Here is a 12,227-nt window from a genome sequence, read left to right as displayed (position 1 = left end):
ATAAGGGGTACTATTGTATACTCTGTTTTAATGGCCCCTCATATTTTGTTCCAGAAATCATGCTCTTTGACACTGTTGACTTATCACACCTGTTCTGCTAACAATACCATTTTTACTCAATCTCATAGGGTTTGGCTAGGATGACTTGTATACAGCAGTTCACTTGTAGATACCAAATTTTAATAAATTTATTCTTCTTTGCATCTAATAAATACAAAGGGAAGAGTTCTTACTGCATTAATTACCTACCAATAAGTATGATGAATGTTAATTCTAATAAGGTCCCAGGCATGCTCCCAAAGGAATGCTTTGTGACAAAGCATCAGTCTTATGCTTTAAAAAACCAAACCAAACCAAAACAAAAACAACAACAACAAAAAAACAGGATCTAAAGCATACACACAAGTGTACACAATTTTTTTATGAAGGTAGAGTCTTACTATGTTTCCCAAGTTGGTCTCAAACTTCTGGGCTCCTCAAGTGATCCTCCTGCCTCATCCTCTCAAGTAGTTTGGATTAGAGGCATGCATCACTGTGCATTCTTATGCTTTTAATATTCTGTACATTTATTGTTGATTTAAAATGCATTTTACCTTTTTCTTTAATAGATGTTGGAATTTCTGATGAATCTGCAGTCAGGTAAGATTTCACAGATTTAAAAAATTGTGTTAACTAAGAAAATATAGATGGAAGAAACTAATATCTATTGAGTGTTGTATTCTTGGCTAGACATCTTAATATGTTCTATGCATTTATCATCTCATAAAGCCATCATAACATCTGTGTTCCTATAACCTACTATTAAATAAACAACTATGGATTAGAGCTGATTAATTGCCTCATGATCCCATAGTTAACAAAGTAGCTGGCCTACAGTTTGACCATCAGCCTGCCTGCCTTCCAAATCCTTTCTCTTGCTCCTCAGCATAGATTGATAGATATCTGTGCAGCCCTTGGATCAAGGTATAGGTCTGAATCAGATTAATCAGATTCATTAATCTGATTAATGTCTAAGTTAATGATAGTTTAAATACCTTGAGCTCTCATTCAAGTTTATTGCTAGAATGTGGTTAGTCCTAATAAATTTGACAATTTCAGTGGCAGCCAGTATCTTATTTTTAACATCAAAGTCTCTAGGGCAGATCTGACTTAGCTTTGGCCATAGGACTGTAACTTTTACCAAAGCAAGTTTAGGCAAGTCTTAGAGACAAATTATTTGACTTCCCAGTTTGGTTTTCCATTTAGGCAAGCATTTCTGCTTACTTCCATAATACATTTTTTAGTCTTGTTGCTTTTCCCATGACTTTTGTATAATCTTGTCTTGATTTTTAAAAACTTTCTTCTCTGATTTTCTTGGTGTTTCTTTTGTTCTATTATTTTTTCAAACTCTGCTGCCTATGTATTCCAAGTTTTTCTATAGACAGAATCAAGAGGACATAGAATTACAGGATTTTAAGGAATCTTGGAATGAATTAAAATACTTTCTATTATTTTTACCTGTGTTAAACATTCTGGTCAAGTGATTCTCTAGATAGAGAATGTGAGGCTCAAAGAGATTAGGATGCTTTTTTTTAGACACAGGAATTGGCAGAAATGAGATTTGAACTCATGTTAAAGCCCAGTACTCTTGCTTCTTTTTGTATACTATTGACATGTGTCTTAATAATACAAATGGGAGTGAGTCTGTAGATAGAATGAGAATGGAATTAGCTGGTGAACATAATGGAAGTAGATAAGAATGGAATGAGCAGGGGAAGTCCAAATTTGAAGATAAACAGCACTGGATTGGATAGGAGTACGGACTCTTCTATAAGAGATCAAAGTATTGGGGTTTATGACAAGTTTGATAAAGATAAATTATAAAAATGAAGGACACAAAATATTGGGAATTATCTACAAAGGCACTTTAAAATAGAAGGTTCAAGGGAGCTCTAAAAAGTTTGCTGCTTTTTTTTAAATCAATGACTGACAAACTTGAAGATTTTTAAAACATTTTGAGACACTGGGAGGAGTGTCTACAGCAGATACAAATGAGGTGTCATCTACTTCCATCCTGACTTACAAAGGGGTGGCTTAGAGCCCCTGGAGTACTAAGGGGATGGAAATTGCTGAACTACATAGACATGTGGCACAGGGCAGGTGTCTCCTCACCTCTGCCTGTTTTCCCAGTTCACTGATGTCCTTCCCATGTCCATGTGGGCTGGGTCAGGGGCATGATTAGCTGGCAAATCAGTCATGGAGTTCAGTTGTGTAGTTGGTAGTGTGTATAGCTGGGGGCAGGTGATGGAGACTCCAGTTAGCTTGTTTTTCAAGAGCAGGGATATAGAGAGCTCCTACTCCTGGTCATTTGAGGCCATCCTTTCAGGAATCTGTGGTTTCATAGACTGAAGATTTGAAGATTGGAGACTTCTGTGGAGCCCTGCAGAAGTGGAATCTGGAAGTGGGAGCCCATAGGAAGAAAGATGCTTAGATAATACTTAGGGAAATAGAGGTACAACAATGAGGACTCTGTTTTTTTCTGGCAGTCTCTCTCCTTGGGTGTCTGAGCGCCTATGAAAATTTTTAAGGGCTTGCTAGTTTATGTGGACCTGAATAAGGTAGGACCTATAGAGTGAAAATAATGTGATTTTATAATTGTTAATATTTTAATCTTTCTGGGGAAAGTATTCTCAATAAGAACATACACCTTTGTTATTTGACTTCTGTACATTTGGCTTTCATACATTTCAAATATTGTAGGGGCTTTCCTGTACCAATTTAGGGCAAAGGAAAGCAATAGGACCTTCCTAAGTTGGATCCATGCTGAGGAATCAAGACTGCCATTTTGAAGTGATGCAGATTTGTCTTTTATCCAGAGACAGATCATGGAAAAGAGACAGTGGATCTTTCTAACTTGTTTTAGGTCATCAGTTTTCTTCCAGTTTAGATAACAAAATTTATGTCATCCACTAATTGAATTTTAAGTTCAGCTTCAGGACAGACAATTTGTGAGGGCAAAGTATTGTCAGGCTCTGCCAATGTATTGACGTCACTATTTGTTATAAAGCTCAAGGTTAGTTTTCACTGAATATTTTATAGATTTAGAGAGGTGGAGGCAGAAGTAGGTAAATAGAATCTATTTTTAGAACAGAGGACATATTTTAATTATATCAAGAATCATAATTTAATATATAGATCACTGACCTTTCCCCAGATTATGTTTTCCTTTTTTTGAGGGGGAAGCTGGATATAAACCGGCAGTTAAAAAAATTGTAAAGAAATCAACTTGCTCATTTTCATTGTGTATTTTTGCTCTCAAGCATTTTGCATGAAGTGTGTGTGGATTCATTGCCTACATTGGATGATGAAGACTTGAGTGCTGCTAGTAAGGTAAAGTGGTCTCTTGTAAAATTAATTTTCTCACTCTGAATGTAGTTTTGCAAGTGTTTACTTTTCAAATTTAGCAGTGGTTCACCTATAATTGTTTTATGGTGGTAATGGAAAGTTGCTCAGAGAAAAACATACATATGGCTAGTTGATTCAAAAAATGTGTTTAACTTTGGTAACTAACAGAGATTGATAAGTACTGTGACAGGGTGGGAGCTGAAAAATAAATGAACTGGAAAATAAGTAGTTGCAGGAAAATCACATTAGGAAATGCTTTCTCCAATAGAGGAAATATGAAATTTGGTTAAGGTTTATTTGGATAAATACTAATACTTTGACTTTTAAATCATACAAGTGTGACTTTCTTAATATTTATGCTTGTATAAATCTTCAATGGATCAAATTATTTGCAGTAATCATGGAATCTTCCTGGTAATTTTTAGTGGCAAAAATGTTCAGCACATAGCATATAGCTTTTGTTCTTGGAAACTTATTATTTTGGCGTGATATAGTTTTTAGGAGAAATTGTTTCTCTACTTATATTATTGGTTCTGTAGTGAGACTAAAAAATATTAAAAATTGTAGAAAAATAGCTGAGTTTGGTGGTCTACCCCTGTAGTCCCTGCTACTTGGGAGTTTGAGGCAGGAAGATTGCTTGAACCCAGGAGTTTGAGAACAGCCTGGGCAATATTGTATCTGATTGAAAAATATAAATTGTGGAAATGTAGAAATTTAAATTTATGTTCTCAAGATTTGTATTGCAAAGGGATTTTTGTGTGGTTTATGAGTTGTCCATGAAGAGTTTATATAAAACACTTCATCTAATTGAATAACATGTATTTTGCTGCAAATAACCAGTTCTAGATGCAGAGACTCTTAATACCAATATGGTAGGACTTTATCATCATAATTTTGTCATTGTAGTTTATTTAAAATATTTACTTGGCCAACCCAGCACTTTTGGAGGCTGAGGTGGGTAGATCACCTGAGATCAGGAGTTCAAGATCAGCCTGGCCAACATGGTGAAACCCTGTCTGTAAAAAAAAAATAAAAAGCACAAAAATTAACCAGGCATGATGGTGCATGCTTGTAATCCCAGCTGCTCAGGAGGCCAAGGCAGGAGAATCGCTTGAACTCAGGAGGTGGAGGTTGCAGTGAGCCAAGATAGCACTATTGCACTGCAGCCTGGGTGACAGAGCAAGACTATATCTTAAAAAATAAAATAAAATAAAATAAAATAACCACTCAAAGTCCTTATATCATATTCTGAAATTTTGAATGTCAGAAGGTTTTCTGTTTAGTTGTTTAAATAATCATTGGAAGCTCCTGCATACCATAAGCTACTGGAGGTCAGTAAACATATTTGTATGTATCCTGGAGTACCTAGAATACAGTCTTCCATGTAAGAAGCATTTTACTTGTTGTTTTTTGGGATGGGGTTTCACTCTGTCACCTGGGCTGGAGGGCACTGGTGAGATCTTGGCTCACTCCGATCTCCATTTCCTGGGCTCAGGTGATCCTCACACCTCAGCAATCCAAGAAGTTGAAACAATAGAGCTATGTCACCATAGACCTGTGTCTCCATGCTCGGCTGAGTTTCGTAGAGACAGGGTTTTGCCTTGTTGCCCAGGCTGGTCTTTAACTGTTGGGCTCAAGTGTTCTGCTCGCCTCAGCCTCTCAAAGTGCTGGGGTTGCAGGCATGAGACATTCAGCTTTAATAGTTGTTTAATCTGAATAAATAGACAAATGAATTTTTATATAATGGAATATTATAAGTAATATAATAAACCTAATGTATCTAATAATTAAATACTGTTTTTAAAATATTGCTTACATTGTATTATTTTTAATATTAAAGTGTGCATAAGTTTTGATATGTTATGTTGAGAAATTCTGCCATAATTAAAAAGGAAATAAAATAGAAATAGGTCATTGGTAGCAAAGAGGGTTACAATATATTTTCTAGTATCATTCAACTGGAATCTTAACATTGAGATTTTAGATTAACATTTCTTAAGTTTTTTATTAGACTCAACTCATGTTCTATTAAATATACCTTTTCAAGCCATACATTACTCTTTATTATTATTATACTTTAAGTTCTAGGGTACATGTGCACAACGTGCAGATTTCTTACATATGTATACATGTGCCATGTTGGTGTACTGCACCCATTAACTGGTCATTTATATTAGGTATATCTCCTAATGCTATCTCTCCCCTCTCCCCCTACCCCATAAGAGGCCCTGGTGTGTGATGTTCCCCATCTTGTGTCCAAGTGTTCTCATTGTTCAGTTCCCACCTATGAGTGAGAACATGTGGTGTTTAGTTTTCTGTCCTTGCAACAGTTTGCTCAGAATGACGGTTTCCATCTTCATCCATGTCCCTACAAAGGACATGAACTCATCATTTTTTATGCTGCATAGTATTCCATGGTGTGTAAGTGCCACATTTTCTTAATCGAGTCTATCATTGATGTACATTTGGGTTGGTTCCAAGTCTTTACTATTGTGAATAGTGCCGCAATAAACATACGTGTGCATGTGTCTTTATAGCAGCATGATTTATAATCCTTTGGGTATATACCCAGTAATGGGATGGCTGGATCAAATGGTATTTCTAATTCTTGATCCTTGAGGAATCTCCATACTGTCTTCCACAATGGTTGAACTAGTTTACCGTCCCACCAACAGTGTAAAAGTGTTCCTATTTCTCCACATCCTCTCCAGCACCTGTTGTTTCCTGACTTTTCAATGATTGTTGTTCTAACCGGTGTGAAATGATATCTCATTGTGGTTTTGATTTGCATTTCTCTGATGGCCAGTGATGATGAGTATTTTTTCATGTGTCTGCCATACATTACTCTTTAGAATTCTGGTGACCAATTCTTTTTCTGGGTGGAAAGTTGATGGAAAGTTCCAGTTTTCTGTTTCTGATATAATAATATTCTTTCAGGTAGTGGTAGATGACCATATTTAGCTAATTGAATGTCTTATAGTAAGAAACGCTATCACAGAAGTACTTACAAAAAACTAATTGCAGCATAAATATTAATTAGTATTATCAGGGGTATGAAAGACCGAATGCTCTGTTACAGATCTATTTCCCCATGTGCTTTATTGTACTTCATGTTGTTTGTTTTCTTTCTTGGCTTAAGCTTATATTTCATTGACCAATTAGGCTTGTTTTTTGTTTGTATCTCTCTTCATTCTCACATTTTAAGTTGAAATTTTGGGGGAGTCAGGGTCTTGCTCTGTTGTCCATGTGCAGTGTAGGGGCGTGATCTTGGCTCACTGCAGTATGCACCTCTCAGGCTCAAGTGATTCTCCCACATCAGCTTCCCAAGCAGCTGGGACTACAGGCACACACCATCATGCCTGACTCCTTTTGGTATTTTTGTGTAGAGATGTGTTCTCATTATGCTGCCCAGGCTGGTCTCAAACTCCTGAACTCAAGCAATCCACCCACCTTGGCCTTGCAAAGGGCTGAGATTACAGGTGTGAGCCACCATGCCTGGGCAACATTGAGATTGATTTAAAGACATTGATTAGGGCTGGGTGTGGTGGTGCACACTGCTTATCTCAACACTTTGGGAGGCAGAAGTGGAAGATTTACTTGAGCCCAGGAGCTTGAGACCAGCCTGGGCAGTATAATGAGGCCTTGTCTCTACAAAGATAACAATAAAAACATTAGCATGTCATGATGGTATGCACCTGTAGTTCCAGCTATTCAGGAAGTTGCGGTGGGAAGATTGCTTGAGGTCAGGAGTTTGAGACCACAGTGAGCCATAATCAGGCCCCTGCATTCTAGCCCTGGGTTGACAGAGTGAGACCCAGTTTCATAAAAATAGATTGATAAGAAACTCTTGATGCAACTCATTATAATTTTAAATGGAAACTAATTCTTGATATTACTTTAGCAGTGTGTCCCCGAGAAAGTGTCAGAGCCTTTACGTGGACCTTCTCATGAAAAAGGAAACAGAATAGTCAACGGAAAAGGAGAAGGTGAGAACCGTATTTTATTTAAAAAGTCATTTGATGGAAGCCAGGCGCGGTGGCTCATGCCTGTAATCCCAGCACTTTGGGAGGCTGTGGTGGGCGGGTAATGAGGTCAGGAGATCGAGACCATCCTGGCTAACATGGTGAAACCCCATCTCTACTAAAAACACAAAAAATTAGCTGGGCATGGTGGCGGGTGCCTGTAGTCCCAGCTCCTCGGGAGACTGAGGCAGGAGGATGGTGTGAACCTGGGAGGTGGAGCTTGCAGTGAGCGGAGATCATGCCACTGCACTGCAGCCTGGGTGACAGAGTGAGACTCCATCTCAAAAAAAGAAAAAAAAGTCATTGATGGAATGTTTCTTTTAAAATATGAGCACTAATAGAGTTTAATAGCTAAAGAAAATGTCCTATTAACTGTATAATAAGTAAAGGAGAAGTGAAATGGTGATAAGTGGTGTCTCTAACCAAGGGTCAGCAGTTGATTCTATTTGAAGTACCACTAAAGGAGCTGAGTTATGAGTTCCATTTTAAGATACTGTAAGACCTGAGGCAAGTCAGGAGAGAGGGAAGAGGAAATGAATAAAAGAGAAAGAAAGAATGAGGAGGGCAGAGTGTACATGGAATAAATAAAAAAATGCAGATGTATGTAATGGAGGGTAGTAAAGTCAAATTGATCTGTAGAAAAAGGAAGAACAGGGTGTTAGAAATAGGAAGGAAGATAAAGTGAGCTTCCAGTACCAAAATGTGTCATATAATTACAGTAACATTTTCCTTCTCTTGCTGTCATCCTCGCTACTGGGGAGGCGTTAAGGATTGAGGTACTTTACCACGCAGACCTGTGTTTTATCTACCATAGATGAACATCACTGTAAATGGTCAGCCATGTATGGCTGTAATTTGTTTTTATAGAAAATGTTGTAACTTCATAGGATAGTATCATATTAACATAATTGAAAAGAATAGTGTTGGGTGATTTATTGGGAAGAAATTAATTAGAGAAGCTTTGCCTGATTAAAAGTTCATTAGAAACATTATGGCTTATAATGTAGTATTAAATTCAGGAACATAATAGGAAATAAATTGAGGCTAGGCCAAAAAGGCCAATTAGAGTAAACCAATATGGAAGCACACCATTGTAGAACAGGGCATTCAAATTGTCATGAATTAGTTGAGGAGCTTCTGGAAAGTGCACATTCTGATTCAGCAGGTATAGGAGTCTGCATTTCTCATGAGCACTCAGGTGATGTTTGTGCTGGTCCTTGGACACAGCTCTGAATAGCAAGGGAATAGCCTTCCTTTAGGGAAATCTGGAAAAAGAACCACTGGAGAGCAATTTAAAAAATAACAGAATCCAGGGAAAGCTTTAATTTCCTTTTATTTCTGAGCATGATTCTAGCCACAGGGGAAGGAAAATGAGATGAAAAAAGAGAGATTACAGGTGTATACTACTGCTGAATACAGATGAAAAAAGTGGTCACAATCATCCATAAAAAGCAGTTAGGAAGGGAAGCATCAGGAAGACAGTTCTGATAATCATTTCTTCAAAGGAAGAGGGATTGTGAAAGGACACAAAAGGAGGAAAGAAAGACATTTGCTGGGATCTTGGGAGTTAAAGCCAAGTAAACTTGAGACAGCTCACTTCCATTTGCTTCAGCATATGCCCAGTCTCACAAAAGAGGTTATTGCTGTGGAGAGTACTGGAGGCAGGAGGGAGTGCTAGAGTTGGGGTAAATCACAGCAGTTCATTTCACTTGATAACTGTCAGGCCTCAGGGAGAGAAGTTTCACTGACATGAGTGAATAAGATGTGATTAAGTTGCATATAGATGCTTTGGCGAATTTATTTTTTGAGACAGCCAGTTCTTTGATATGATAGCTGTTTTATAAAAGTCCTTTACAATGTAAGATAATATACCAAACTTAGTTAATTTTAGAAGTAATCATAAAATTCATTGCATGAAAACCAAAATTCTCATTTTCAATAAATACTGCACTGATTTTGAAATATAAATATGTATTCATATCCAGCAAGTCTGTGGTCATTCAGTGTTTTCTTTTTTGATAAATATTTTGATATCAGAAGCTTATTTGACATGGTTTATTTGATGTGTTTTATGGACCACCTTGCATGAGTGGATCAAGGAGCTCTAATTCAAGGCCAAATGAGGGGATAGGAGAAATGTAGATGCTGTAGTAGCCCATGTTATCATGGGAAAAATGAGTAGTTTGATTAGCTGTTATTTCATAAGTGTGTATCCTAGCTGATCAATGTAGAACCCTTTCTTTGATGAGAGGTGAATCACACATTCACCTGAACTGTCATCCCAACTGTGTATTTCCTCAGTGACAAGACAAGGGGAATTTATTTGTGCTGTGCTGGCAGCAATGCCTCTGGTGTGTGGAGTTAAAATACTCTGTACATTCACGATCAACTTTGACATTGATTCCCTCAGGTTTGATTTGCCCTCTGTTTAATGGTCTCTTTTCTCCTCATCAGTCCACGTGTTCAAGGTTATATCAATGCTTTTCTATTTTAAGTATAGGCATTTGAAACATAATCTCACTACTGAAATGTAAACTGTGCATTTTGGGAATCCTATATTCCTATTTTCCTCATTGTGTTTCTATCATGTTGGTGTCCTAGGCAATGAAAAAAAGAAGCCAAGAAGAACCCTCAAAACCTTAAGTAATTATTTTTATAGCCAGGCCTGAGAATTCAGCTCGATATAACACTGCATGAATGTTTGGTTGGCCCTGTCATACTTACATATAATTGATGACATATCCCCTTTGCTTTGTAGGGCCTCCTGCAAAACATCCTTCCTTGAAGGTAATTAATTATGTATATTTTTGAATCACTGACTCCATGTTGTATAAAATATATATGATTTATGAATCGTTTTCTTTTAAAACCCATTCAGCCTAGCACTGAAGTGGAAGATCCTGCTGTGAAAGGAGCAGTACAAAGAAAGGATGTACAGACATTGAGAGCAGGTACATTTAATGGAATACTGGAAATAAGTACATTCAATGATTGGAAGTACTCACATTATTCTTATTCCTAATTCTATTCAATATTGAACAGAAGGCATTGACATAAATGTTATTGTTGGTATCCATATTTGAATAAAAACAAATTTAGAAGTATAAAGAAGATTTTAAAAATGTAAGCTTTAAGTCAGATATTTCTGTTTTAATATTTTGAATAGCATGAAGTTTTCAGTATAAAATTTTTATACTTGTCAGTGATTCAAAGCAGTGAATTTTGAGACTCTTAAGATATTTCCAGTGAGTTAAGTGCTAGTTGGAGTTCTGATCTTTACCTAGAGGAAAGCTTTACTTATTAAAGTGTCCGTTTCTGTTTTAACTTTAGAGGCTTGCTGCTAGTGTTATTACACTGATGATCTGAAGCCTGTCAGATGTTCTAATGAGCAAGACTGTGTGTGTATGTGTATATATAGGTGTGTGTATGCGTGCGTTTGTGGCATCTTTGACTATTACAAATGATGAAAGTAATGATTCATTTATAACTGGTAGACACAGTATTTTAAAATGGTGATTTTGAGACTTTTTGGTGTTAAAGTTTTTAAAACATGATTGCATAGAGGCTACCAACATCATAAGTTGGTTGTTTTTCATTTCAATGCCCTTTTGAAATCTTTAACTACATTGTGATGCTCAGAAATAATATGCAGAATTTTTTGTGTCCTAAAATGGTATGTGAGTGGTAATACACTTTATATACCTTTCTGCCACTTTCTTTGGTGTGTTTTGTATTATATTTTACACTTGTACCCACATTGGTGTGATTATCTCTGGTTTAATTCATTTTACACTGTTCATTGTATTCCCTCATACCACTTTACCACATTTAGTTAGACTCTCCTGTTGCTGATAAATGAAGAAATAAAAATAAAAATAATGTCAGATTAAGAGGGCTTTTCTTTAATCAGTTTGTATCTATTAGCGTTTACTATATGAGAGTTTAAACCTGAAAAGTTCAGAATACAAGCATGCACCACCATATTTTATTAATGCCCTTAGAACTATGACTCATGAGCCTTTAGCCTATGAAGTTAGGACAATTCATTTCTCTGAAGAAGAATGCTGGGCTGTTCTCAGAAAATAAAACCGCAAATAGCAAATGATATTGTCTTATTTTACCTCTTGGACATCCTTGAATGAAACTGCTACTAAAAGGATACTCAGATCAAAATTCAGAACTAATGTTTTGAACAGTATAGCTTGTGAATGTCCAGTGATCATGAGCCCTTGATAGGGAAATGACCTTTCGAGTTTCACTTTTGCATTTTTTGCTCTTTTCCTTGACTTGTCTTGAAAGCTTAAATTCAACTGTTTTATTTTTACAGAAACCAGGAATATAACTTTTAAAATATATGTCTGTCCTGTCTCACGGTGTTGTGTACTCTTCAGATCTTGTGTGAACATAGACTTATATGGGAACAATTAGGTTTTTTGTTTGTTTGTTTGTGTTTTTGAGACAGAGTCTTGCTCTGTCACCAAGGCTGGAGTGCAGTGGCTCAGTCTTGGCTCATTACTGAAAGGAGCCGGGCACATTCCTCAGCCCTGGGCTCAAAACAAACAAGCCCAGTACAAACACATCCCATCTTCCCATCTCACCACATATCGCCATATATCTCTCAAACTTCCTGAGCCCAGTACAAACACCACCAGGAAAGTCTCCGATAAGGGGACAGCCGTTCAAAGTTTTACTGAAAAAGCGGGAACCAAAAGAATTCCTTTGTTCCCCTGTAACTCTCAGGCTATAAAAAGCAAACACTCGCATTGTTCAGGGCCCTCTTGTATGCTGTGGAATGGAGGGACCAGGTTCGAACTTGTAGTA

General features: G+C 37.0%; 1 pseudogene; it reads left to right on the top strand.

Moving 5' to 3' along the window:
- The window catches only part of LOC101153287 (putative ankyrin repeat domain-containing protein 20A2), a 49,904-nt pseudogene that overhangs the window by 18,838 nt on the left and 18,839 nt on the right, over positions 1-12,227 (top strand).

The sequence above is a fragment of the Gorilla gorilla genome, chromosome 11 (assembly GCF_029281585.2).
Source record: "Gorilla gorilla gorilla isolate KB3781 chromosome 11, NHGRI_mGorGor1-v2.1_pri, whole genome shotgun sequence".
In the NCBI taxonomy this organism is placed as follows: Eukaryota; Metazoa; Chordata; class Mammalia; order Primates; family Hominidae; genus Gorilla; species Gorilla gorilla.
This window is presented reverse-complemented; position numbering and strand designations above follow the sequence as displayed.